The sequence below is a fragment of the Agelaius tricolor genome, unplaced genomic scaffold, assembly GCF_023055355.1.
Source record: "Agelaius tricolor isolate 1412-34295 unplaced genomic scaffold, bAgeTri1.0.p SCAF_46, whole genome shotgun sequence".
Classification (NCBI taxonomy): domain Eukaryota; kingdom Metazoa; phylum Chordata; class Aves; order Passeriformes; family Icteridae; genus Agelaius; species Agelaius tricolor.
Window position 1 is genome coordinate 3518794 of NW_027269306.1, and position 25052 is coordinate 3543845.

Genomic DNA, 25052 nt, shown 5'->3' on the forward strand with positions numbered 1-25052 from the left:
ATGTTGGATTAGAAATAATCGGAATGTAGAAAAAGAGAGAGATGGAAGCAAATCTGGGGTGGTTTGAAGGAAAAAAAAAATTGCATAAATAGATTTAAGGGTGAATTTTATGTCACTGCCCAGGTTTTTCCAAAGGTGATGCATAGTTGGTTTTCCCAATAAGACTTGATGAAGAAATGGCAGCTATCATGTAAAGATTTATTCTGTACTACAGGAGATTGAAATAAAAGAACACAATTTCTCATTTTAGGTCACTAGATTGCATTGACCTCTGGTATTTATGTTTGATACCTCAGTAGCTGGAAATAGAAAATGTTGGTAGTCACCTGCTTCTTCCCAGCTGTGTTCTGTTGGGGTTTTCTTTTGACAATAGTGGGAACCAGCACTCCCATTTTCTTCCCAGAAGGCCAAGGAGTTTGTTATGTTTCCTGTCCATGTTCAGCTGATATTTAGTTGAAATCAAGATGAGTCAATGTCTGTGTTTCTGCTGCAGTGTGATGTTCCTGTGGTTTGAAAGAGCCGTGTATCAACAGGGGTGTGGAGAAAATAATGGAACTAATGCAACTAAAATGGCAGAACTGAGGTGGCAAATGGCATTGCTAAACTCCACCTTCTTTGTCTGTGATGCTTCAAATTTTCTTTCCCCTTTGTGAGGTGATTTTCATTTATGTAGTGCTAAGTTTGTAGTCTGTATGGCACAGCAGAAGTCACAAGGAGGCCCTGTGTTTTCTCAAACTCTCTCCTGTAGTGCATCACTTCCCTGACCTGTGAGTGATGCTGCAGAGATGTTCTGGGCTGTAGGAAATTGCCAGATCTCCTCTGGAAAGACCCCACCTGTTTTGGAGCTGTTTGTCTGCAGTGCTGCCGCTGCTGAGTCACAGAGCACAGATGTGGGCTCTGTCCTCCCATGGCTGTATCAATTATTCTTTCCTCCTCTATTGCTTAATGATACACCAGCTCTTTCCACAGAGCCTGCATGACTCAGGCCTTGCCTTTGCCCCTGAACTATTCTTCTCTTTCTGAATCACAGCTTGGACTCAGAAAAGATGTGGAACAGGGAAGGATGTGTTCGGGGCGATGCTTGAGGAGACCACGCTGCGCCGTGCTTGTAATCTCAGGTGCAATTCTTAAATTGGCACTTTGCTTTAAACACCTTTGTTATTGGCACATTGGAAATGTAATCTGGGAATGTTCAGGAGTTCAGCTTTACAGGAACCATAGAAGTTCAAAATTTCTGTCGAACCTCTCGTAACCCGAAAATACATTTTAGACTTAGATGGGATGTTTTCCTCATGAGCTGATTTGATTGAGTTCAGAAACACTATACATGAAACCTTCCATTCATGATTTTTCAGCATTAAATAACCTGAAGTGAAATAAAGGAAGAGCTGGAATTTTAAAAATTTTATTGGCAAAAGTTTGGTAAAAACTAAGAATTAAATGCCCTGATAATCCACACTTGCTCTTATCTTCATTTTTAGGTGTTTGAATGGCAGGCTGTTTTCTGGAGATTTTTTAGCTTTTCTTCTATCAACAAATAAATTTAGAAAGTAATCTAAAGTGAATCACTAAGACTTTTAAAATAACAGACATGAAATTTGTATCAGCCTACGTAGCCTGCATTGCTCATATGTGACAAAGTATTTTCCTGCAGGTTCTTGCCATCTTGTCCTACAAATTTGCAGTGGCTTTAAAGTAAGGAGACCAAAAAAAAAACCATATCTAGGAATAAAACTAGCAATGTTGGAGGTTACTGTCACTTTAAATGCCAAACTTTTCAGCAGTGTTTTTCAAAGAATACTTTGATCAGGTTTTTTATTTTATCCAGTGGTAAGAGATTGCTACAACCTCATTCTTCTGTGTCTTTTTGTTTTGTTGGCTTTTTAAAAATTTTCCTAAATGATAACACACACTTTTGAAAGTATTTGTTATGATCATTCAAATTATAAGTCTCATGCACAGCTTTGCAAGGCACTGATAGCAGTAGCCTATATTGTGTTTAAAGTACACCTTAAAAACCAAATATTCCAGGTTTTGCAACCTCGATTCTGGCCAAGATGGTCTCTGCAGCAATGCAGCTTGGATGTTTCAGGGTCAAACACGTGAACAGACTGTATTTGGACAGCAGGAGCACGTCTGTGATGAGGCTGTGCCTGATCTAGCTGCTGCTTTGGAGCCTCCCTGGATGTGTCTGCACAGAAGCTGGCCCAGGTCCTTCCTGGATGCTCCTGGCAGGTTCAGGTTGGAGTTGTGTTTGACAGCAGGTCTTGGGTTTGTTGTTGCTGAAAGTGGCTCTCGAGGTATTAAAGGGGGTTTTTTTCTCAGCTTTGCAACTGAAGAAGTTGGGATTCTTCAGCTTTGGTTTTCAAGGTTGTTTATTTTCTTGTCTTTAATACATTCTTTTTCAGACTTGTGGAGATCTGTCTGGCAGGTTGGGTTGAAGCGCACTGACCACCCTTGGGGCAATGTTATCTTTTTATACTAAAACTTACATGTACTTTATTTACAATAATTTTTTAATACTTATCACCTATGTTAGACAGTTTGTCTTTATTCTAAACTAATCTAAAAGTGCCACCATCACAGCAGAAGATGGAGGACAAGAACAAGAAGGAGAAAGACAGGACACACTTAGATTCTTTTATTTTGCTTTTTGAACTTTCTTTCTAAAAACTCTAAAATTCTACTTTTTTACTTTGTGATTAATTCACTATCATTTTATTCAAACTTTTGTGGCCTATAAATCTTCACACAAAGTTTCTAATTGTTTCCATGGGTTAAAATCAAAGGCACAGGTGTTTTTGATTCTGTGCTAAGGTTTTTGAGCCCCCTGCCAGGGTCTTGAGTCCTCCAGGGCAGTTGGAGGAACGTCCTGGGTTCTGACAAGCAGAGTGACCACAGACACATAAATCCTGCTGGGCATCCTCCAGACCACTTCCAGAGCTGGTCAGCTCTAGCCTGGTGCTGATAGATGTGCATGAAGAGGATCCACATGGGCAGTGATGGTGTGTGTGGAGCCCCTGACCCTCTGCTGGCAGTGCTGGGGAGAACTGCACACAGGACTCAGAGGGAAACCAGGTAAGTTTGCAGATGACACACAATGGGAAGGAGCTGCTGACTCTCCCAAAAGCAGGGAGGCCCTGCAGAGAGACCTCAAGGTGTTGAAGAGATGGGCAATCACAAACCATGTAGAGTTCAGCAAGAGCAGTGCCAATTTCTGCACCTGGTGGTGGTGGGGGATACAGTATGGGTAAATGAAGGTGGTATAGAATGTAACCTTATCCCTCAATGAGTTGCAGCTGGACCAATTACTAAAGATTAGGAGCAAGCCTGATCTTAACAGGCCACACCTGTAGCCAATAAGAACAAGTGGTATAAAAGAGTGGATTGGTGGGATCTGGAGTCAGTGACTACTGCAAGGACCAGGAACAGTCAGTGCCTAGAGGAGCTGCCTGCAAGAAACATCTAGAGGTATGAAACTCTGAGGATATGGAACCCTTGCACTATAAATAGAACCCTTGATATCTAAGACCACAAATGCTATATAAGACAACATGGTGGGGATAGTCCTGGCTGGATGTGTAAACTGGGGAGCAGCCTCATGGAAAGGGACCTGTGGCTCCTTGTCCATGGCAAGCTGGGAATGGGCCCTGGCAGCCAGGAGGGCTGGCCCTGACCTGGGGACATCAGGGACAGCATGGCCAGCTGGGCAAGGGAGGGATTGTCCTGCTCTGCTCTGAGCTGGGGTGGCCTCACCTCGAGTGCTGGGGCAGTTTTGGGAGCCACAACATAAAAAAGAGATGAGGCCATTAGAGACCATCCCAAGGAGGCCACGGGAAGGGGAAGGGCCCTGAGGGGGAGGAGTGTGAGGAGCTGCTGAGGGCACTGGGTCTGTTCAGCCTGGAGGAGACTGAGGTCAGACCTCATGGTGGCCTTCAGCATCCTCACCAGGGGCAGGGCAGGTTCAGGCCCTGATCTCTGCTCTGTGGGACAGGGACAGCACCCAGGGAATGGCTGGAGCTGAGGCACTGGGTCTGTTCAGGCCCTGATCTCTGCTCTGTGGGACAGGGACAGCACTCAGGGAATGGCTGGAGCTGAGGCACTGGGTCTGTTCGGGCCCTGATCTCTGCTCTGTGGGACAGGGACAGCACTCAGGGAATGGCTGGAGCTGAGGCAGGGCAGGTTCAGGCCCTGATCTCTGCCCTGTGGGACAGGGACAGCACTCAGGGAATGGCTGGAGCTGAGGCACTGGGTCTGTTCAGGCCCTGATCTCTGCTCTGTGGGACAGGGACAGCACTCAGGGAATGGCTGGAGCTGAGGCACTGGGTCTGTTCAGGCCCTGATCTCTGCTCTGTGGGACAGGGACAGCACTCAGGGAATGGCTGCAGCTGAGGCACTGGGTCTGTTCAGGCCCTGATCTCTGCTCTGTGGGACAGGGACAGCACTCAGGGAATGGCTGGAGCTGGGGCAGGGTAGGTTCAGGCCCTGATCTCTGCTCTGTGGGACAGGGACAGCACTCAGGGAATGGCTGCAGCTGAGGCACTGGATCTGTTCAGGCCCTGATCTCTGCTCTGTGGGACAGGGACAGCACTCAGGGAATGGCTGCAGCTGAGGCACTGGGTCTGTTCAGGCCCTGATCTCTGCTCTGTGGGACAGGGACAGCACTCAGGGAATGGCTGGAGCTGAGGCAGGGCAGGTTCAGGATATCAGGAAAAGGTTCTTCCCCCAGGGGGTGTTTGGGCCCTGGCACAGCTGCCCAGGGCAGTGCTCACAGCACCAGCCTGACAGAGCTCTGGAAGGGTTTGAACAATGCCAAGTGTTTGGGCACATGATGTGACCCTTGGGGTGTCCTGCCTAGGGCCAGAACCTGGGCTCCCTTTGAGTCCCTTCCAACTCAGAATGTTCTGTATTTCTGTGGATTGTGCTGTGCCTGTGTGTCCCATGGCTGAGTTTCAGAGGGACTCCTCACATGTCTGGGGAAATATTTTCACAGGTGAGCTCAGCTGCAGCTGTCAGCAACCTGTACAACAATCTAATCACCTGTTAGCTGAGTTATCTCAGTCTCATCTGCTGGGGGCAGGCATTGGGCTGAAAGCTGCAGAGGTGGAAAAGCTGGGGGCACCTAACTGCACTGTGTGCTGAAAAGGTAAGCCTGAAGTAGCCAAATGACAAAAAATCCTGAGAAAATCCTGATAGCTGAGAAAACAAAGTCTGCCTGTGACATAGATCTTGAGAAAAAAATCCATCAAAAAGAAGGAGAAGACTATGGAAAGGCTAGCAATAATCTTCACTGTGTGTATTTTGGTGTGAGCAATTACTTCATGCCCTGCTTTGGCTGATGCTCTGTGGAATAACCCATCCTTGCTGGGACACAAAAATTCCAAGGCAGAAGTAGCTTTAAATCTGTATGCATCCAGCAGGCTGAGAACACTTGATTGTTTCATGTTGCTCTTGTTCAGTAGAATGAATTCCTACTCTATGATTGTATCTATGATTGTATCTTGGATGCTGTCAAACTTTGGGGACTTGGAATTGCCTTAAGGAACTAGGACATTGTAAGACTCCAGATACTAACCAGATGAGGAGAAAAAATCAATTCAGAAACGCATCTAAACCTCATTTAGTTTTAATCTAAGCTTCTATGGAATTATTTAGTTATTTTAGGTGTGTAAGGCTTCTGTGTTTAAAAAAGAAGGAATTGGACAAAGATTTGCTTGGCAAAATTTGAGACTCTCCAGTACTGAGAGGTAAAATACAGTGCCTGTGTTTCTTTATGTTAGCTATCTTCCTAGTGGTTTTATTAACTTTCCTACTACTTAAAAAAAAATCATTTTCTACTACATGTAAGTTAAGGAAAAGAGGCCAAAAACCTCACTATGGTTTCTGACAGATCCTGTCAATCATAATAATATGCCCAGAGTAGAGCAGCTCTTTCACAGGAGGGCTTACTCACACATAGAGGGACGACTAAGTGTACAGCAAGATGCATGGTTGCATATTACATTCCACTAAAAGAGAATATTCTACTTTTAATTCACCCCTTCAGTCATACCTAGAGGTGTGCAGCCACTCAAAGGGCTGCTGGAGTGCCTAAGAAAATCTACCCAGCTACTCAGGAACTCTGTAGCCCTAGGCAAGACTGGATCCAAGCACATGCCTCACATGCCCAAAGAGGCAAGAAAAATGAGAGGTGTGTTTTAAAAGCTGGAGTTCCCTTTGTTTGTGGGTGCACTGGAGCAGTGCCAGCGTGGATGGAGTGAGGGCTGCTCAGCACCGTGGCCTTGGTGGCTGAGCTGGAGCCTTGTCAAGGGTCTGGAGCTGAAAAGGGATAATCACAGGCTAAAAGGGATTTTCACAGGCTCCTCTGGGGCTGTTAGAGCAGGCATCAGCTCTAAGTGAGGACTCAGCACCACTGGGAGGGTCACCTTGCACCAGTGGGCTGCAAATCCTCTGCTGTCCCCTGCCTCTGCTTAGGACAAGCTCCTGGGCAGAGGAGGAATAATCAGGAAATTCTGATGAGTAATCTCTTGCATGTGTTTGACTGCTCATGGCATCACTGTAGCAGGCTGAATTGCTGCTAGCATGGTCCAGAGTAAGGAAGCAAAAAAGACCTTTGCATGGTATCCACAGGTCTTGAATTCAGCCACGTGGTGAGATGACCAGGTCCCAGGCACACACACATGGAGGGTGTCACAGACATATTTTCTGAAAAATCCTTTTGCCAGGATTTTTTCTGCTGAGAGGCCTCAGAAACAAAATGTAAACAAAAATTATCTGCTGCTGTGGAATGTGGCATGTGCATCTTTGATTGGTCCATGTGAGTTGTTTCTACTTGAAGACCAATCACAGTCCAGCTGTTTTGGGACTCTGGTCAGTCACAAAATTTTATTATCATTCCATTCCTTTTTTTTGCTAGCCTTCTGATTAAATCCTTTCTCTTTATTTAGTGTAGCTTTAATATAGCCTTTTCTTTTAATATTAGATATATCATAAAATAATAGATCAGCCTTCTGAAACATGGAGTCAAGATTCTCATCTCCTCCCTCATCCTGGGACCCCTGTGAACACCACCACAGGAAGGTCCAGCTTTCTCTGCCCAGGGGCCTGGGGGCTGGCCCTGGTCTCTGGGCAGTGCAAAGATGAGGGCCAGTCAGGGAATAGGCAAGGAGTGGCTCAGGGACACAGGAACAGACATAGGAACAGGGGAAGGAGTCAATGGGGTCTAACAGCTTTCTGAGGGAAGCTTCTTGTGTCTCCCTAGACCAGGCAATGCCCCCCCACAGGGTCTCCACAATTCCCTGTTTTTATATTATTAGGAAAGCTTCTCTGAAGGATCAACTGAATCAACACAAAATGACAAAAACAATCAAAAGCACCCATAAGACTATTTTTAAAAATGAAAACAATTCTGAGTCCCCAGTGTCCCAGCAGATTTCCTGGAGTGTCTTAGAGCTGGCAGGAGGGATGTGGGGTTTTCTTAGCATGGTTTATCAGCACACTGAGTCAGGAGAAGTTTTTTCAGCAGGGACTGGTCACGTCACTGCTCGTGGCATCACTTCAGTGCTTTGTGCTTCCTTGCACAGAACCATGGAATGGCCTGGCTTGGCAGAGACCTCCAAGGTCACCTCGTTCCAAGCCCCTGCCATGGGCAGGGACACCTTCCACAGCACCAGGTTGCTCAGAGCCCCATCCAGCCTGGCCTGGAACCCTTCCAGGGAGCCAGGGGCACCCTGTGGCAGTGTCCCTGTGGTTCTGTAGGCAACAGGAACCTGCTGAGCTTGGAGCAGGTTTGTCTTTAGTCTTCTGCTACACCCCTGAGCCCCTGGCTTGGTCTGGGCTCTCCAACAGATGGTGCAGGACAAACACTGGAGCCCAAATCTTCCTCTGAACTCTTCACTCTTCTCCTTTCCAAGCTCTTGGGGGCACTAAACTGATCAGGTCCTTTTATGCTTCTTTAAATTTTTTTTTAAATTTATTTTCCTAAAGCGATGATGGTTTCTTTCCTCTTATGTCACGCTTATTACATTTCATATAAATAGAGTAATATTAAACTAAGTAATGTCATGAAGCTGTTAATCTCTTTACAGGATGTGGAGCTCCTCAAGGAAAAGGTGATGTGTAAAGGCAAAGAAGCCTTCATGCTGATACTTTCATATGGCAAAATGTACTTCTGAGTTTCAAAGATAATATTCACCATATCCACCTTAGGCCAAATATTTTTTTCTCACCAATTCAGGATTTTTGGACTCATTTTTTATTCCCTTTTCCAGTAATAATCAGTTTCCTGTTGTCATGCAACATTCTGTTGGGTGCATCCAGAGTTTTACGTCTGATAGTGGTGCAAAATATTGTTCTCAGCATTTTGCAACTGTCTATGCATTTTTAGAAATTTTTAATGAAATTGACCCCACTTCTTGGTAGTGAGTTTATACATTATATTTTCAGAACAAAAATATTTTGCATTTTCTTTTTTCTATATTTTTCCACCTAGGCACAAGTAAAATATTTTATGTTTTATGGCACCAACGAGTCCTGCACTTTCTCTTCAAGAAGTTTTTGAAAATCAGAAAATCATGGAAAAATTACTGAAAGTGACGTTAATGCTTAAATTCACACGTGGTTATTGTTCCTGAATGTTTGCTTTTGTATTTTCTGAAAGACTTCAGGAACCAGATTCCCATGTGGGGAGGCATAGCTCAGGAGAGCTGAACTCCTTCTCAAGGCAGATTTTCCAGTGCAGCCTTTTCCTCTCTGTCTCATTTTGCAGCCTGTGGAGCTGAGCCTGGGAGAGTTTTACCTCTCTTTTTAAAATCAGGGATGGTTTGTTGAATGAGGGAAGCATTATCAGCTGTGTCTCAGAGGACCTGGAAATGACTGAGTGAATATTTGGCAGTGGCCTGGAAGAAAAGCCAAGGCACTGCTCTTACACGTAATGATCCACGTGCTGATGAACGTTCTAAGGTGAGTAGGAGCCACCCATTCCTCACAGCAAATTGTCACCATCTGCAGTGCAAGGAGCACTGAGGAAGCCTGAGTGCCAGAAAACCTGGAATTTCATGGCACCTCAGCACTGTTTTCCCATTAATTTTGTGTTAGCCCAAAGTAGAGAGAATCTCTCAGAAGAGGATGAAACGTGCTCTGCTGTTGGTCTGGGGTGGTGTCTCCATGGCTGGCTACTGAATTAAACACTTCATGCAAGCCTGAGAAAAAAAAGGGTAAAATCCTCACAAAAAGAGGTGTAAGGAGTATGAAACCATTATCCTAAGTGTAAACTGTGTCCTGAAAGTGAAGTTATTTGCAGGAATCTGTTCCAGATGTGCAAAAGGAGCACCTCACAGCCAGTCTGTAAAAATGCACACACTTCACCACGGGGCTTCCTTCCCTGTTTGCTCTTGGTTATTCATCCTAGAACAAACTGTGCTTAGGTGTTTGGTCTCCTTGCAAAAATTCCCCTTATCCAAAGTGGCATTTCATTTCTATGGGCATTGGCAAGAAAACACCCACTGTTCTGCAAGAACTCATTAAACAGGGACATGTTAGTTTACAGGTTTAATCCATATGATATTTATTGGCTGTCCTACAGGCAGTGACAGGCAGCCAACACACTATTCAGTGGACTTTTCCACCCATCTGTTTATCCATCTGTTACTTGAAAAATAGATTTCTTCCTCCCCCCACCTTCCCCCCCCAAAAATAGCATTATTCTAGCAGGCCAGCCAGATAAAGATGCCCTGGTGTGTGGAACTCTCAACAGGGCCATCTGAAACAGCCACCAGTAGTATCTTGGTGTGAAATGCCAGTAGTAACTCTGCCTCTGCTCCCCACACCAGTGCTCTTGTTAGTGTATTATAAAAATAAACTCAGAATGGGCAAGCTGCATTTATTTTGGGTGGACAAGAAGGAAGAAGGTGGCTTTTTGGCCATCTTCTCAAGGAGTATGTTCACCTTTGCTAAGATCAGAATGCTTTGAAAAAGCTTATTCTGATTTTTAATCAAACTGTCAATATTCATTTGTTCACGTAGTAGGAACACCTCCAAAAGAGACTCAAGGTTTGAAATTTTCATCAGGGGCTTAAAAACTCCATTCAACTTATGTGAGCTGGTTTTGTAATACAGATTTCTGAAGCCTAAAATTTTAAATTGCTTAAAAATTTTATTCCTATGTGAAAAAAAAAAAAAACCAAAAACCAACTAGGAATACACTTTTGTGGGAAAAAGTAAAGACTTGATAATTTCACAGAGATATTGTCTATATGGATGCAAACCAGGGATATTTCAGGCATCTTTAATATGGTGGAGCACTTATGCTGATGGAGACTACTTGTGTTGTCCCAGAGCTATTACATCCCTCTTGGCTGGTCAGCTCTAGGAAATCTTTGTTAGAGTTTATTCTTTACACCCCATGGACTGACAGATTCACAACATTCCTGGGGAAAGTCACTTAATAGCAGATTTAATATGATTTATTTTGGCACCACAGTTTTGTGCAAAACCAGGAATTGATGACAATGTCCAGCAAAAATTTCTGTGGGAAGACCTGTGTTCAGTTCATCACAGTTACTGTGCTGTTCCTCTGGAGAGGGAGGGAAAGGAACCTGCTCTTCCTTCAGTTTAAGGAGGTTTATCCTTAAACTGATCCAGTTTAGGCAGCAATGGAGAATAATAGGGCAAAGCAGGAAGGAATCAAAGCACTATAGGGCAGGCTAATCATTTTTCTTTTGCATTTCTGTTCATTTAGAATGGAGTAATTTGTTTATGTTTATTAGTAATTTACCAAAGTGGATCCATTTTTAATATTTCCTAAGATGGTTTATACACAGATGTCACCATTACAAATAATCTAGTCTAGACAAAGGTAGTGTAGAATTTCCCTCTCTCTCTTGGGCTACTTGTAAGATTGTTCGTGACACATTGCACAGTGGAACATCCATTGGGGGACACAAGTGAGAAACAGTTTTTAATCTGGAAAACACATCTTGTTTTCTTACAGCGCTGTGGAAATGCCATGAAAGAAAAGTAGAATGCAAGGTGAGAAAGAAATGGGCATCTTTTGTGTTCTAGTGTTTTTCTGGGATATGTATGCTGCTGAAAAAACCCATGGAACATCATTCACTAAAGGGCTAGGATGAGCATAGTGTTCATTTTTCTAGAAAATAATCAGTAAATTCAAACCACTCATCTCTGCAATCATGATCCATGGACAATTAAAGTGGACATCATGGTGTGAGTATGGTAAGTGCACAAAGCTGGAAAGCTTTTGGCAAAACTGTGAGGAAGGACTTTGCTGGCACGAGTTTAGATTTGTAAGCAGGTTTAAGTAATGCAAGGGAATAATATGTGTAATGCTGAGAAAGAAAACTCGAAGGTAAATGTAGAAATCAAGGAATCTGAGGTAAAGACACATGGCAGCTCACCAGAATTCTCTAAGCTAGGTCCCTGTGCTGATGTACTTGAGGTGCAGCACACATAAAGTAACTTAACCGACCCCATGTAGGCTTTTTCTCACTCATTGGGGCAATAAGATCTGGAAATTTTAAATATATCATCCTTAGTCTGAGCCAAGGGAGTCTTAAGAGTCATTCCTATGGCCATACTCTGTAAATGGTTATTCCTATTTCTTACACAACAGGAAATCATCAGATTATCTACCCTTCGGAGGATTTCTTGGTCCTCAGAAATTACAAACAAAATTGTAGGTAAGGAGGTGCATCTAAGCCCTAGATGGCCCTTAAATTCTTTCACATTTCACAGAATACTTGTTTCAGTTGCTGGTGAGCAAAGTGAAGCCCTGGTGTCTTTGCTCCTTCAGAAATGCAGGAGGAACTCACTGTTATCCTTCTTTGCCAGCAGCTGGACCTTGATTTTGAGATCTATGTCCATATGTGTGCTATTCATGTAAGATCAACCTTTCTAGAGGGGCTGTGCCAAGGCTCAGTAAGGCCCAATAAGTATTCTTTAGTAGGTCTTGTTCAGGTCAGATTACTTCAGGTCTTTGGGGTATGTAATGTGACTGCACTTCCTTGGGTGTTCTCTGCAGTAATTGCTGGGGGAACTCAAAAATTTGGAGTCAAACTTTAATGTTAATTCTTCTGTGAATGTGACATGAATTGGTATGAATTGGTAACTGTTGGCTTGGAGAGAGAACAGTGCTTGGTAGTAAGAAGAAAGGAAAGAAACTATAAACAGAAAGGAAAAACTAGAAGAAATGGCAAGAGGAAGAAACTAAAGCTGAAAGCCAGAATAGCTACGAAGGGGAAAGGCAGCTTAGGGTTAGGACGTTCTCTGCAGTAATTTCTGGGGTAACTCAAAAATTTGGAGTCAAACTTGAATGCTAATTCTTCTATGAATGTGACAGTTTGGTAGCTGTTGGCTTGGAGAGAGAAGTGTTTGGTAGTAAGAAGAAAGGAAAGAAACTATAAACAGAAAGGAAAAACTAGAAGAGGTGGAAAGAGGAACAAACTAAAGCTGAAAGCCAAAATAGCTACAAAGGGGAAAGGCAGGTAAGGGGTTTGGAACATTTTGTGTGCAAGCTGGATTATTTTAGCTCCTCTATAAGATGCTGTAAGAGGCAGCTGCAATGTTTTACATGGTGTCATGTCCCATCCAAGCTCCCCAGGTGTCCCCTGATCCAAAGCGTTAAATCATCCAGTGAAGAACTTGCCTCTCCAGGGGAGGTGGCTGGGCATTTCCACATGAACCTGTGTGAGTGTAAACCCAGGGTACTCTGTGTTTTCAGCCTTCTCCAGCCCCAGGTGGGTCACTGGACCATCCCTTCCACCCTCACACTGAGAGGACTGGAAGCTCCAGTGGGATGCTGGCAGGACCCACTGACTGTCCCTCTGTGACATTCTTTCTCTTCCCCCCTCTTTTTTTTCTTTCTATCACTCCCTCCCCACCCACATTTACTGTTAGATATAAATCTTTAGTATTGCCTTCAGCATATCAGGTTTTTTTGCACCCTCATGTGAGCAGAGACCATTTGAACAACTGGATCTTAACACCTCTCCCTGACCACTCTGTGCTCTGAACTGGGAAAAATGGCTGAGCAGGGAATGGGCTCCTTTTGACCAGAAACCACAGAACCATAGCAAGGTTTGTGTTGGAAGCAATCTTAAGATCAGCCAGCTCCAATCCCCTGCCTGGGGCAGGGATGCCACCCACCACAGAGGCTTGCTGTTCCAGAGATGGGGCAGCCCCAGCTTCTCTGGGCAGCCTGGGTCACAGCCCCACCACTCCCACAGTGAGGAATTTCTTCCTAACACCTGTAAATGTCAATCTCTCCTCCTCTAGTTTCATTAGGAAGTTTCATTTTTCATTATGGAAAATGTAGCAAAGCCTTCTATTTGGGGGCTTCACTGTTCTTGGTGTCCTTTAGGATCTGTTTCTTTACCTGGGAATTATATGGGAATAATATGTGTAATGCAGAGAAAGAAAACTCAAAGGAATATGTAGAAATTGAGTTAGTTTGAGGTATCACAGCTGTGACATCTGTCTCCTGGTTGGTGATTTTCATCTGTGCCCATTGCTGTCATTGGTGTATATAATGCAATCATTTCAAAAAGCAGTTTTAAAACAGAGTGGGCTTAAAAATGTCTGTAATTCCTCCTTGTGCAGTGACCCTGAGATGAGCTCAGCTGGTCAGAGCATGGTGCTGATAACACCAGGCTGTGGGCTCCATCTCCATGTGGGACACTCACTGTGGGAGTCCCTGTGGGTCCCCTCCAGCTCAGACTGCTTGGTCTGGGTCAGAATCCTGTGTGAGAGTGGCTGCAGGACACTGCTGGGGGTTTGTTTCCATCCTGCTACCCAAAACTGACACTGACATCCTTTTACAGGACCCCAGCACAGCAGAAGCATGAAGGTTGAAATTTGTTTAAGTTGAGAGATATGTCTCACTGCTGGCAAGGTATGTGAGTTAACCCAGGGATCACACTGTTCACTTCCATTGAAAAAGAATAAAATAAAATATAATAAGATCCAAAAGCAAATGTCAGAGAAGTTCATGCATGGAAGCTTTTAAAAGTCCAGGAAACAATCTTTAAGCTTATCTCATGCTTACTTTTCATCAGCCAATGCCTGGATCTCCCTTAGCCTTAAACCTCTGATATTAAAAGTTGGCCTTTGCTCTGCAGCTGCTCATTTATTCCACCTTCTTTCTAAGAAAATTGCATGCAATCCTTTATCTTATGCACTTGGCTTAAGGGAATTCCTTAAGGGTGTTGGCAAAAGTCAAAAAATCCACAAGAATTGTGTAAGGCACCCAATTAGTTGGGGTTTTTTTTTTTTAATTTCCATTTGAACCTGTGTTTAGGATTTCAACAGGACTGTTTCTGCTTCCTTTGGAGATGGTATTTTGAGTAAAATGGACTGTGGACAACAGATACAAAATTAACCCTTTCCTGCACAGGCCTGCTTGACCTTTGGAGATAGATTTGCAAAGCTATTTGCCTCCTGGTAGTGAGACACTAGGGGAGATATCTTTGCACGTGGAATACCTGTGTATTTACACTGTGCAAAAACTTGTGAGACAGACCTAATTAACGTGAGATGGATGCTAATTAATCACATGTAATCAGTTCTTCTGCTGCTTGTATCTCAGAGTTCTTACACATTCCAGGTTAAACAGCAGCAAAAGTGGCTCTGCAGCCTGCTTTGGGACTAGGTACTTCTTTCTTGCCTTAAAAAAAAGAAATTGGCATGGCTACTGTTGTGAGATTTGACAATCTCATGACTAATTTTCTTAATTTAAAAGAAATTTTGAAGTCCTGTTTAGTTTCTGGAATTATCCTGCAAATTAGTATGGTACTTGGAGTTGTTTCTTTATTTGTCTCTGGTCATAGTACTGACACCTGAAGTAAGAGGGGAGAAGAAAAAATGACCTGTATTGATTTTTGTCAGTGGCTTGTTGGGTGGCTGTTATGTGCAGGGAGTAAAGAAAGGTGCTCTGGAACAGAGATTTCAACTTGATTGTGGCAGGACTGCATCCACTTGGAGTCATGATGATTCATTGTTTGCAAAAGGTCTATTTTTAGCTGGCCTGAATTATATGGAGATTAAAGAGAATCATTAGCATGAAAATCCCCTTGAAGCTCCTGCAGTTGGTACAATACAAAAGATTTGCTGAGATCTCCTCAGCCTGGCTGACTCTGGAGAATCCCTGAGTGCTGCAGGAGGCAGAGGGTGATTCCAGAGGGCTTTCGTGGCTCAGGGATCTATTCCTCTGGGCACAATGCAGCTTTTCCTACAGATTGCACTCCAAAATAGTGGGTTTTTTTTGGAACAGCACTTTCAGAGGAAAGAGACTGAGAGATAAAGAGGGGAAAGGGGTACATTTATAGGTATGGAGAGCATCCTGGTGCTGGGTTTTGCTGTCTGCTCTGTTCTCTCAAGAGTTCAGTGGCTGAACTCTTCTTCACTTGACCACTTCTGCCCAGTCTGGTGTTCCTTGTTGCATAAAGTGGGTGCTGCAGGTGCAGGGCAGAGAGGAGGATCAGCTAAGCAGGCTGTGTCAGCAGCTCTCCTCCTTTATCAGCGGGCCTTTATCACAGCAGAAGTGGAGATGCCAGTTCAAGCACCTCAGCTGCAACAAGTGCAAAATATGATGAGCAAGGCTGAATGTGATAATTGTTACAAAGTGCTTTTAACGAGTCCAAGTTGCACATCATTATTTAGTGCATGTGTGCAAGGAACAAGATTTGCCATCTTGATTTTAAAAATTTAAATTGCCGTCTTTATTTAAATTATGTCTTTGGTGAAATCCAAAAGGTGCTAATGTGTTTTGTTTTGAGGAAGAAAATCTTAGCAGCAAACTTTAGAAATCTTAACAGCAAACTTCAGAAATTATGTGTAAGATGACCTCCATACTTGAACATACTGAACAACAAATCTGAATCATATAGATTCTCTTAATACAGTGAAATCAAATATCTTAGTGTATGTCATGATATCTGAACTTGTCCTGCTGGCATACCAGTTAATTCTTCAATGAAGGTTTAATCATGGTAACAACAGCTTCTTCAGTGAAATCTTTTCTGAAATGCCCTTATTCTTTTGTTCTGAAAAGACACTTGCTTTCCTTCTCAGGTTCTTAAATAAAATACATTTGCTGTTAGAGGACTGTAATAAAAATAAGAGTGAAATCATACAACAGTCAGGAGGAATACGAGAGGATAAGTCTGAGTTTTCATTACAATTGGGCTGAGGTTCGTTGGAAATTTATACATGTGGAAAAATACTTAGGTAAAGAATAAATGCATTGCAGTAATTCCCAGTTACTGGAGGGACTGTTAATATGTCTTTTCACATTATGCAAAAGCAGTAAACAAGAATAAGGGTCACAGCTTTAAGAAGAGTTGTTTGTAGCATCTGTTAGACTGAGCAAAATGTCACAATATGCAGTCTCCGGAAGGAGCAAACAGACCATTAAATCTTGGATGGAAAAGGCAGGTTTTCAAACTGCTGCAGGTTTTTTTGTCTTTTTGCAATAATTACAGGAGGGCTTGGGGTTGTGGCTGTGATTACGTGAAGGCAATTGGACACGAGGTTTTAGTGGGACTGAAATTTGCCTCGTGGTGCCAGAAGGAAGGGCTGGTTTGAGAACAGTTCCATGTAGAGGAAGAGAGCCACCAGCTGCAAAGCAGGTGGCAACCCACCAGGGGCAGGCAGGTATGAAATCATGGCTCTTTATTTGGCTTGCAGTGAGAGGAATGAGGAAAGGATAAAAGGTGGAACAGCAGACTCAGAGGAGCAACCTCCTGGCTTTTTATTAGGGGTTTTATAAACAAAATTGGGATTAGGTTATGTGCTGGTGTAATGGAGATCTCAGATATTGAGCATGTAATGTGGGGCCTCTCAACCAGGTGCATGCCTGCTCAATGGGTTAAAAAAGTTCTCATTGGTGCTAAGATATGGCTTTGCATGATGTATTTATATCTTTTATATATCTGTGTGTATATATGCCTTTTATAGCTTTAGTCAGAGAAAATCACACTGCTGCTATATTGAAGGATCTGGTTGCCATTCAGTCCCCCACGGTTCCACCCAATTTTTTGGGTCCTTTTGAAGAGCTGTAACTGAAGAATGAGCTTGAACAAGCTGCTCTACTAAGACTGCAAACAGCACATCTGAAGCTATTTCAGAGACCTCATGAGTTCTAGATCAAGAGAAAAGTCCATTTAAAAGAAGGTAATAATAATTTTTTTCCCTGTATATTAGTTTATTGTAATTTTAATGAAAGGAGAGGCATTTCATGTGTCAGTTTTACAAAAGCCCTTATCTGGGCCTCAGAAATTTAGTGGAAAGTGATTGTGCACAAAATGGGGATTTATGGCTTACAAGCAGTAAAGCCAAGATGTAAATCCTGTCCAACAGTAACAGGGAACCTTTCCCAAAACTGGAATCTCAATTGCCTCGGTGATTTCCTGCTGAAGTATTCCTGGCTTCTTTTACTTGGCCTGCTCAGACAGTGTTTTCCCTGGTAGTTCCTGGGACAGAAAGTAGCTGCCTTAGGTAAGGGATCTCTCCCAACTGTTTCAGAAAAGGAAAGTTCAATAGTACAAAAGCAGGAAGACTTCTTCAGTGGCCATGGGGAGGAGGGAGCAAGCCCAAATAATATTTAGTTTAGTTATGGAAATCTTTTATGGAAGTCCCCCTTTTAAGTGGTGTGCTCTTAGCTCTTCGTGGAATTAGCCAATTTTGTCAGATAGGAAATGCAAGTTTTTTCCAGGATTGGCACAGTTTGCAAAGTGAAGGGCTGCAAAGTTTTACTGATCGTGACATGGGAAAGACACTAAAATTAAATTGATCTATTGATGTACACATTGAAATACCATTCTAACAAGTAGGGAGGGAACATAAATGCTGGGAAAGGAAGACGTGAAAATGACTCTCCTAACTTATAGAGACAAAACAAAGCTTTTCAAGATGTGAGGTTTCAACACAAGGCATCAGCTCAAGCATTTCAGGAGCCTCTGAAAAGGCAGAGAGAAAAGCACTGAAAATTCTTTGGTCCTTTGTAATGTGAATAACCAAATCATAGCCACAGCCCTTTAGGGGTAGGCTTTTTAAGGTCAAAAGACAGGAAATCAGGCAAGGTGAAGTTTTTGGTGAGGTGTCTGCACATTGCAAATAACCAAACACCATTCCTGCTTGGTGGAGAGATGTTTGAAGGTTTCAGCAGGACACCACAGCCAGGAGCTGCCCAGGGAAGGGAAACAGGAATTCCTTCCCTAGGTGCTTGTTAAATGAGATGCTCAATGTGATTAGCCCTCCAGAATCTCCTAGGGTGGTTCCAGAGAGCTGTAAATGTGCAGTGTTCTCCCAAATGAGCACTGAGCCCTGACTCTCAAGCAATAAATATTTACACTGTCCTGAGATATGTTCTACTGCAAACTGCTGGTGGAGCTTTGCCTGCAAGGAAGGATCAGTGCTTCTTCTGAAGCTGTTGTTTGGGCAGGTGCTTTAGAATGTCATTAATTACATTGCCAATATAAGAATTATCATTTGGGAATTTCAACACTGTCCTTTACTGTCTACTGACTCTAAAAGAGCCATCCGTGGGTGTGTTTGTGTTATTTCACTCAAAAATAACAAAAAATAAATGAACAGACTGCATTCTGGAGCAAATAATGACTGGTTCCTTTTGTGGCTGGTCACTTCAAACCTTCATCAAATGAGCACTGGTTATGGAGTGTTCTGCATGCTTAGTGAGTTAGCCCACGTTCTCTTGTCCTGTGAGTTGTTTTTCTCCAGCTCCTGCAGTTGCCTTTCCACCAGGGAGCAGGGAATACCTGTTTCCAGCTTCACTGTAGTGTGTTATTTGAAAACTTGCAGCCCTTTCTTGGGGTGCAAACCATTAAAGGCAGCTGATGGTCACTGTGCCTAGAGCAAGTCGTGCTGTGGTTACAATTCCTGCTTCAGTTACCCAGCTCACAGAATATTAGGGATGGAAATGGTACCATTGAGCAACTGATATATTCATTTCAAAGGGTGTAATTAATTACATTTTAATTCTCTTTGATTACAGGGCAGTGCTGTGTGTCTGGAAGCCATTAAACTCTTTGTACAGCAAGGTAAACAACTCTGTTTCTGGATGTCTCATGTGGACAGACCTGGTGAGGTTTTCCTGCCTACTCGGATTCTGACTTCTGATTCAGATTCTGACTTTGTCATTTTCAGCTTATTTATAATAAACTTTTGGAGACACAAATGCTGCATTTTTCACTGGCCCAAAACTGCGTACACAGTTTTTTAAAAGTTCCTTTGTTTCTTCTGTTCAGAGATAAAAAAATTTTAAAAAGGAAAAAGCTGTTTATACCTAGTTCTGTGTACACCCATTACTACTTTTGCAGTGCAATCATTGCAGAACAAGAATGCAGATCAAGACAAAATCCCATCTACTACTGTAGTTTGAGATTACAGTAAAATCTCAGTATTCCTCAGAAAAATAGTTTGAAAAGGCAGTGAAGTTAGGCCACTGAAGCATGATGATATTGAAAAATAAATTCACAATCATCAACAGCAACACACACAAAAAACCACTCAAATATTCGAGCAAGGGAGGAATAACTCCTCTGTAACTGGGGGATGAACAGAGTAGGTCAAGATGTTTATTCTTAAATAAGTCTTTTTATTATATTAATATTTATTTTCATTTTATTTGTTTTTCCATTCATCATGTTTGCTGGGCAAGAGGATGGAGATTACAGGGAAAGAGAGAGATGGAAGTGAAATGGATATTTCCTCTGAGGAAGAAGGGAAAAACCAACCAACAGCCACCAACAGCCTCTGCAATTTGCCAGCTGCCTGATCACCATGAGCCAACCTCCAGATGGGACTGGATGGCAAAGGGGTACTTCAAAGAGGCCAAGGAGTATTTTATTTTATTTTCTTTTGTTTTATTTTATTTTTATGCTATTTTTATTTTATTTAATTTTTTAATTTTTAAAATTTTATTTATATGAATGATATTTTATATTTTTCTTTTTATTTAATTTTTTGAATTTTATTTTGTTTATATGAATGTTATTTTATTTTTTTATTATTTTTTTAACATTTTACTTTAGTATATTTATATGAGTGGTCTTTTCATTTTTATTTTTATTAATTTTTTTTAGTTTTACTTTATTTTTTTTATATGAATGGTATTTTTTTTTCCTGCAGGAATAGAGGTTGTTCTTGTTGCAGAGTGAGGAAGGAAGAACACAGGTACCTGAGGGAAAGCAGATAAGTAGTTAATAGAAAATGGTGTCACTGGGGAAAACAAATGGCATTTTCCTAGAGAACACCAGCAGAGAGCTGATTGTCTGAGAGAAGGATTGGTGGCATAGCTGTTAATTCTTGTGACTTGGAAAAATAATCTCATGGGCTGGATTGTGAAATACTACTCTGCCTTCCCTGCTCAGGCTGAAAGGACAAACACAGACAATGTGTGTGTGTGACTGCCCAATTAATGTCTTCACATCCAAGAATAATTCTTGGAAGGCAGTGTGAAGATGGCAATTTCAGTGCTCAGGGGTGTAATTTGTTCAGGAGTACAGCTAATGGCCACACACACATGTTGTACAGTCAGAGATACTGAGATGTAAAATCCTGTAAAATCGTTTGGTTTGGGCTGCTCACCACAGCCTTCTTTCTTTTCTACACTCCTGCTCTATCAGCTGCAAGGTTTAAAAAACCCTGCAAATTCCCTCTGGCCTGCCCTGCTGTCTGGATTGCCCTGAACACTGAAAAAGCCCATCTGTGTGCACAAATTCCCTGTTTATTTTCATTAACTGAGGAAAGCAAGTGAGGGATTCCCATTTACAGAAGTGGAGCACTGGCAGTAAAGACTGAATTCCTCAAGAGAGATGTTTTCACTCCATCAGAGCAGTCTTTAGAAACAGAAACCAGTCAGAAACTGGAAGAGCCAAACTTGTACTTACTGAGGGACAATTTTGGGTGCAATTTTCATTTGTTGTGCTGGCTCCTGCATTGTTGGTGCTGCATTAAATGGCTGTGGGCAGTCTGTGCTTCTGAATTAAAGACTTGTCCATGCCTGGAGGTGAGACTCAGGGCAGCTGTGATGTGTATGGCAGAAAGGAATGCTGGAGAGTCAGGCCTTATTTAAGTTGATTTTTTTTTCTGATCTGATGTTCAGCCTTTTTTCCCCACATGGCAAAGGAAAAGTGACAGGTGAATTGTGACAGCAGCTAAACTTGAGAGGCTGAAGCATTCTCAGTGTAGAAGGAACTCTGGGATTTCTTGGAAAGGCTTTGTGCATTCCATTGAGCATGTGCAGGAGGTGAAATTAGAATTACTTTTGCTTTCTGTTTGTCTGAAGAGGCATGTGCTGAAAAACACAGAGGCTGAAATTGAAATAGTTTTTGGGAGAGTTATTTTAGTGAAAAAACCTAAAACCAGCTGTGCTGTTTAACACTTTAAACTACAGTGAGTTGCAGTCAGTCTTTATAATGATGGCAGGCACAATTGTGAGAAGAATTCTGTTTCCACATCTGTATCTCTAATATTGAAGTTACAAAAGCTACAGAAATGTGTTTCTCAGTTCCCAGCTTTAGTGTCTATTCAAGATGAAGTACTCCATTTTTTTTTTCCTTCACAGAAAAATTTACTGGGTAGATTGTTACCCTGATGGCCCTTAAATATCTAGGATGCTCCAAAGTGGAAGTACTCAGATAAAAACCCTTAAAAAGTGGATTTTATCTGTACTGACATGAGTTTTTTTCCTGTGTAAACAGCTCCATGCAGTCCCAGCATCATTAAACACTCTGACAGGGGCTGTGTGTGAGATGGCCAGATTAATTTCTTACCCAGCAGAATTGATTTGGTGTTAGGAATGGGAACCTTCTGATGCATTTTTCAGATCAAAGCTAATTCTCCCTCGGCACACATGCTCTGAGTAGCTGTGCCTGTGTGACAGCTAAATTACAGGAGTGCTTTACACACACATTATCTTGTCACAACACAAGAACATCCTACTGTGCTAAAACACTGCTCTCAGAAGAAACATATCATTTTCCCATATTGTGGGGGAGGATGCTGCACAGCTTCTTTCTTTTTACATAGCTTTTATTTTCACCTTCCACAGGCATGAGAGGAGCAAAATTCTAAAACAGAAAATTTGAAAACTCTTCATTTGAATTTCTCTGTATTTTTATCCTCTTCTTCTTCTGTGTGATGAAATGTGTTGATGGCTGAGCCTGGGATTACACAGAAAATGCAGGAGGAAAACAGTGGTTTCCTTTCAGAGTTTGGTTGCTTGTTTAAAGAAAATGATTATAAGTTTGTAAAGAGAATGATTCTAAGTTTTTTTTTTTTTCCCCTCATGCATTAGGGAACATGAATGCTTTTGAAGTAAAATTGTATGTTTGGGGAAATTTAATGAGTATTTTGCAACAGCTTTGTGGCACAGCTTTACAATCCCTAATAGCTGATACTGTCTAGTGTGAGATTGGAGTTAGGTCAATCCAGGCTTTTGGAAATTTCATCTTTACTGAACCAAGGTGCTGGGGAAAGAAGTTGAACTTCTCTCAGTTTTTTGGAAGACAGTTCAGTATCTAGGGCCTGGGCTGGAAACAGGGCACTGGTGCCATCTGAACTGGGGCTGCTGGTCAGGGCTGGTTTGGTTTCAGTCCATTGCAAAGAACAAGGACACATGCATTCAGTTCCAAATTTAACCCTTGAAAAAAAAACTTGTTAAAATAATATTTCTTTTCAACAACTACATGGTCCTCCAGGTAAATATGCTCATGTTGGTTTTGCATGGCCTGGTTTGGGCAGTGGGGGGCACAGAGGTGGCTCCTGTCAGAGGCTGCTGGAAGCCTCCCCTGTGCCCAGCAGAGCCAGTCCCTGCTGCTGGCCAAGGCTGGGACAGGGACAGATGCTGGGAATGCCTCTGGGATAACAGATTGAAGAAGAAATCAAAGCAAAGCTGGGGGCCACTTTTAATTCCAGACAGAGAAGAGGAGGAGGAGGAGGAGGTGAGAACACGAGAGGCAAAGCCCTGGAGACACCAAGGGCAATGGGAAGGAGGGGCAGGAGGTGCTCCAGGGGCCAGAATCCCACCTGGGATTCCTCTGCAGACCCTGGGGGTGATCAGGGTGAAGCAGCTGAGCCCTTGCAGCCATTGGGATCTAGGAGGGGATGCAGAGATCCACCCACAGGCCATGGACATCCAGGGGATGCAGAAATCCACCTGCAGCCCCCCCAGCCTCACAGTAAAGGATTTATTCCTGGTGTCTGATACAAACCTTCCCTCTGGCAGTTTAAAGCTTCACCCCTTGTCCTGCCATCACATGCCCATGTCAAAAGTCCCTCTCCAGTTTTCCTCTAGACTCTCTTTGGTACTGAAAGGTGCTAAAGGTCTCCCTGGAACCTTCTCTTCCCCAGGTGAGTTTCTCTAAATATTTAGCAGTTTAGCACTCACCTTTCTATTTATTGACTCTTTATATCAATATTTTATAGATCTGTCTCCTCAGAGTACTGACTTAGCAGCTTCCCACGGGTTTGTTTCAGTTTGTAGCTGAAATACACTGATATTTATTTCAGTCTGTAGGTGCTGTTCTTTTGGAGGAGCTCCCCTGTGCTTGAGGTGGGGTTGGCAGTGCCTGGGATTTGCACTTGCCTTCTCCTGTCTGCATAGCCAGGCAGTCCCTGGATAAATGGAACTGAGCAAAGAGGAAGAGTGGGCTCTGGAAAGAGCTGGAATAGCCCAATTTTCCCTGTTTTCAGTGTGGCCCAGGAGGTGTTGGTGGGCTGTGCATGGAGATGCAGCTTCACCTGAAACACTCATGTGACTTCCACTGGTGTGGAGTGGTGTTATGGGAGAACTGATTTTTAATGCTGGCTAAAAATGACAGTACACAAAAGCATGTGGGGATGTCAAGTTCCCTTGTATTGTTTATATAAACTGGAGAATGTTTTCTGGTTTTGTGTTAACATGCTTTAACTTATTGCTGTATGAGCGATGAACATGAGAAAAGGATCTTCTATTTCTCTGTTTAACAAAGCCACTGTCTTACAGAATTTAATGACAATTCTTGTTTAGGAGCTATTCTTGTTTAGGCAGATTTAGACCATCCTCTCTGTCTCAACACCATTAAAATTTTCTGTGCCTATCCACCTATGTTAAGGTCACACATCCCTCATTTCTCACATGAAAGTTTGTTGCCATTGAAAGGACCAGATCCCATGAATGAATATAGTTTTTGTAAGAAAAGCTTGAATATAGGTCTAATATTATTCCAGTAATGTATAGAAAAACATATGAAGGAATGGAAATAGGTAATATAAAAATAATTGTATATTTCTTACTTAATATTTGAGATGTTTGTATTGTAATATTACATCATCTCTTGCGCATACTCTGAAATACTGATTATCTGGCCTGGAACAGTGAAATATAGCATTGCAGTTTAGCTGAGAATTTAGAATTAGTAATTCATTAAATAGGGCTAGGGTAGTACATTTGCAACAAAGGAAGCCTCTTCTTTAATTTACTGTATTCTTGTATATATGCAGTGCAAAACCACATGCTTTTTACCAACTGATCATCAACTTTTGGTTTTGATCTAAGCTAATCACTATCCTACAAAGGAATGTGTTTCCTTTCTCATGAGGCTGGACAAAAGCATGCTATTAAAAGACACTCTTATGTAATAGGATAGTGCAGAGATGTGCTGCCTTATGAATGCAAGAAAAGTGAAACCATTTGGAATATTTTTTAGGGCCTGGCATTTTCACCATTTTCTCATGAGCAAAGCAGCCTGTCAGTGTTCTGCTGAGTGCACATGATGGTGCTGTGCTCCAGATCCCCCTTTGTGCCCCGTGGTTGGGATAAACCAACCCACATTTATCATTACCACGTGCCCAGTGGTTGTGTGCCTGGGGTCCTGCTGTGAAATGACAGCTCATGAGCAGCCACAATCAAGAGCCAGGCTTGACTAGCAAGAAAAGCTGTCCTTGCTGTTTGCAGACTAAGATAGTGAGCACCTTTTGGTTCAGTTTCATCTCATTTTGTCTGGATTTTTGTGGAGGTGGGTCTTGGGGTTTTTTTT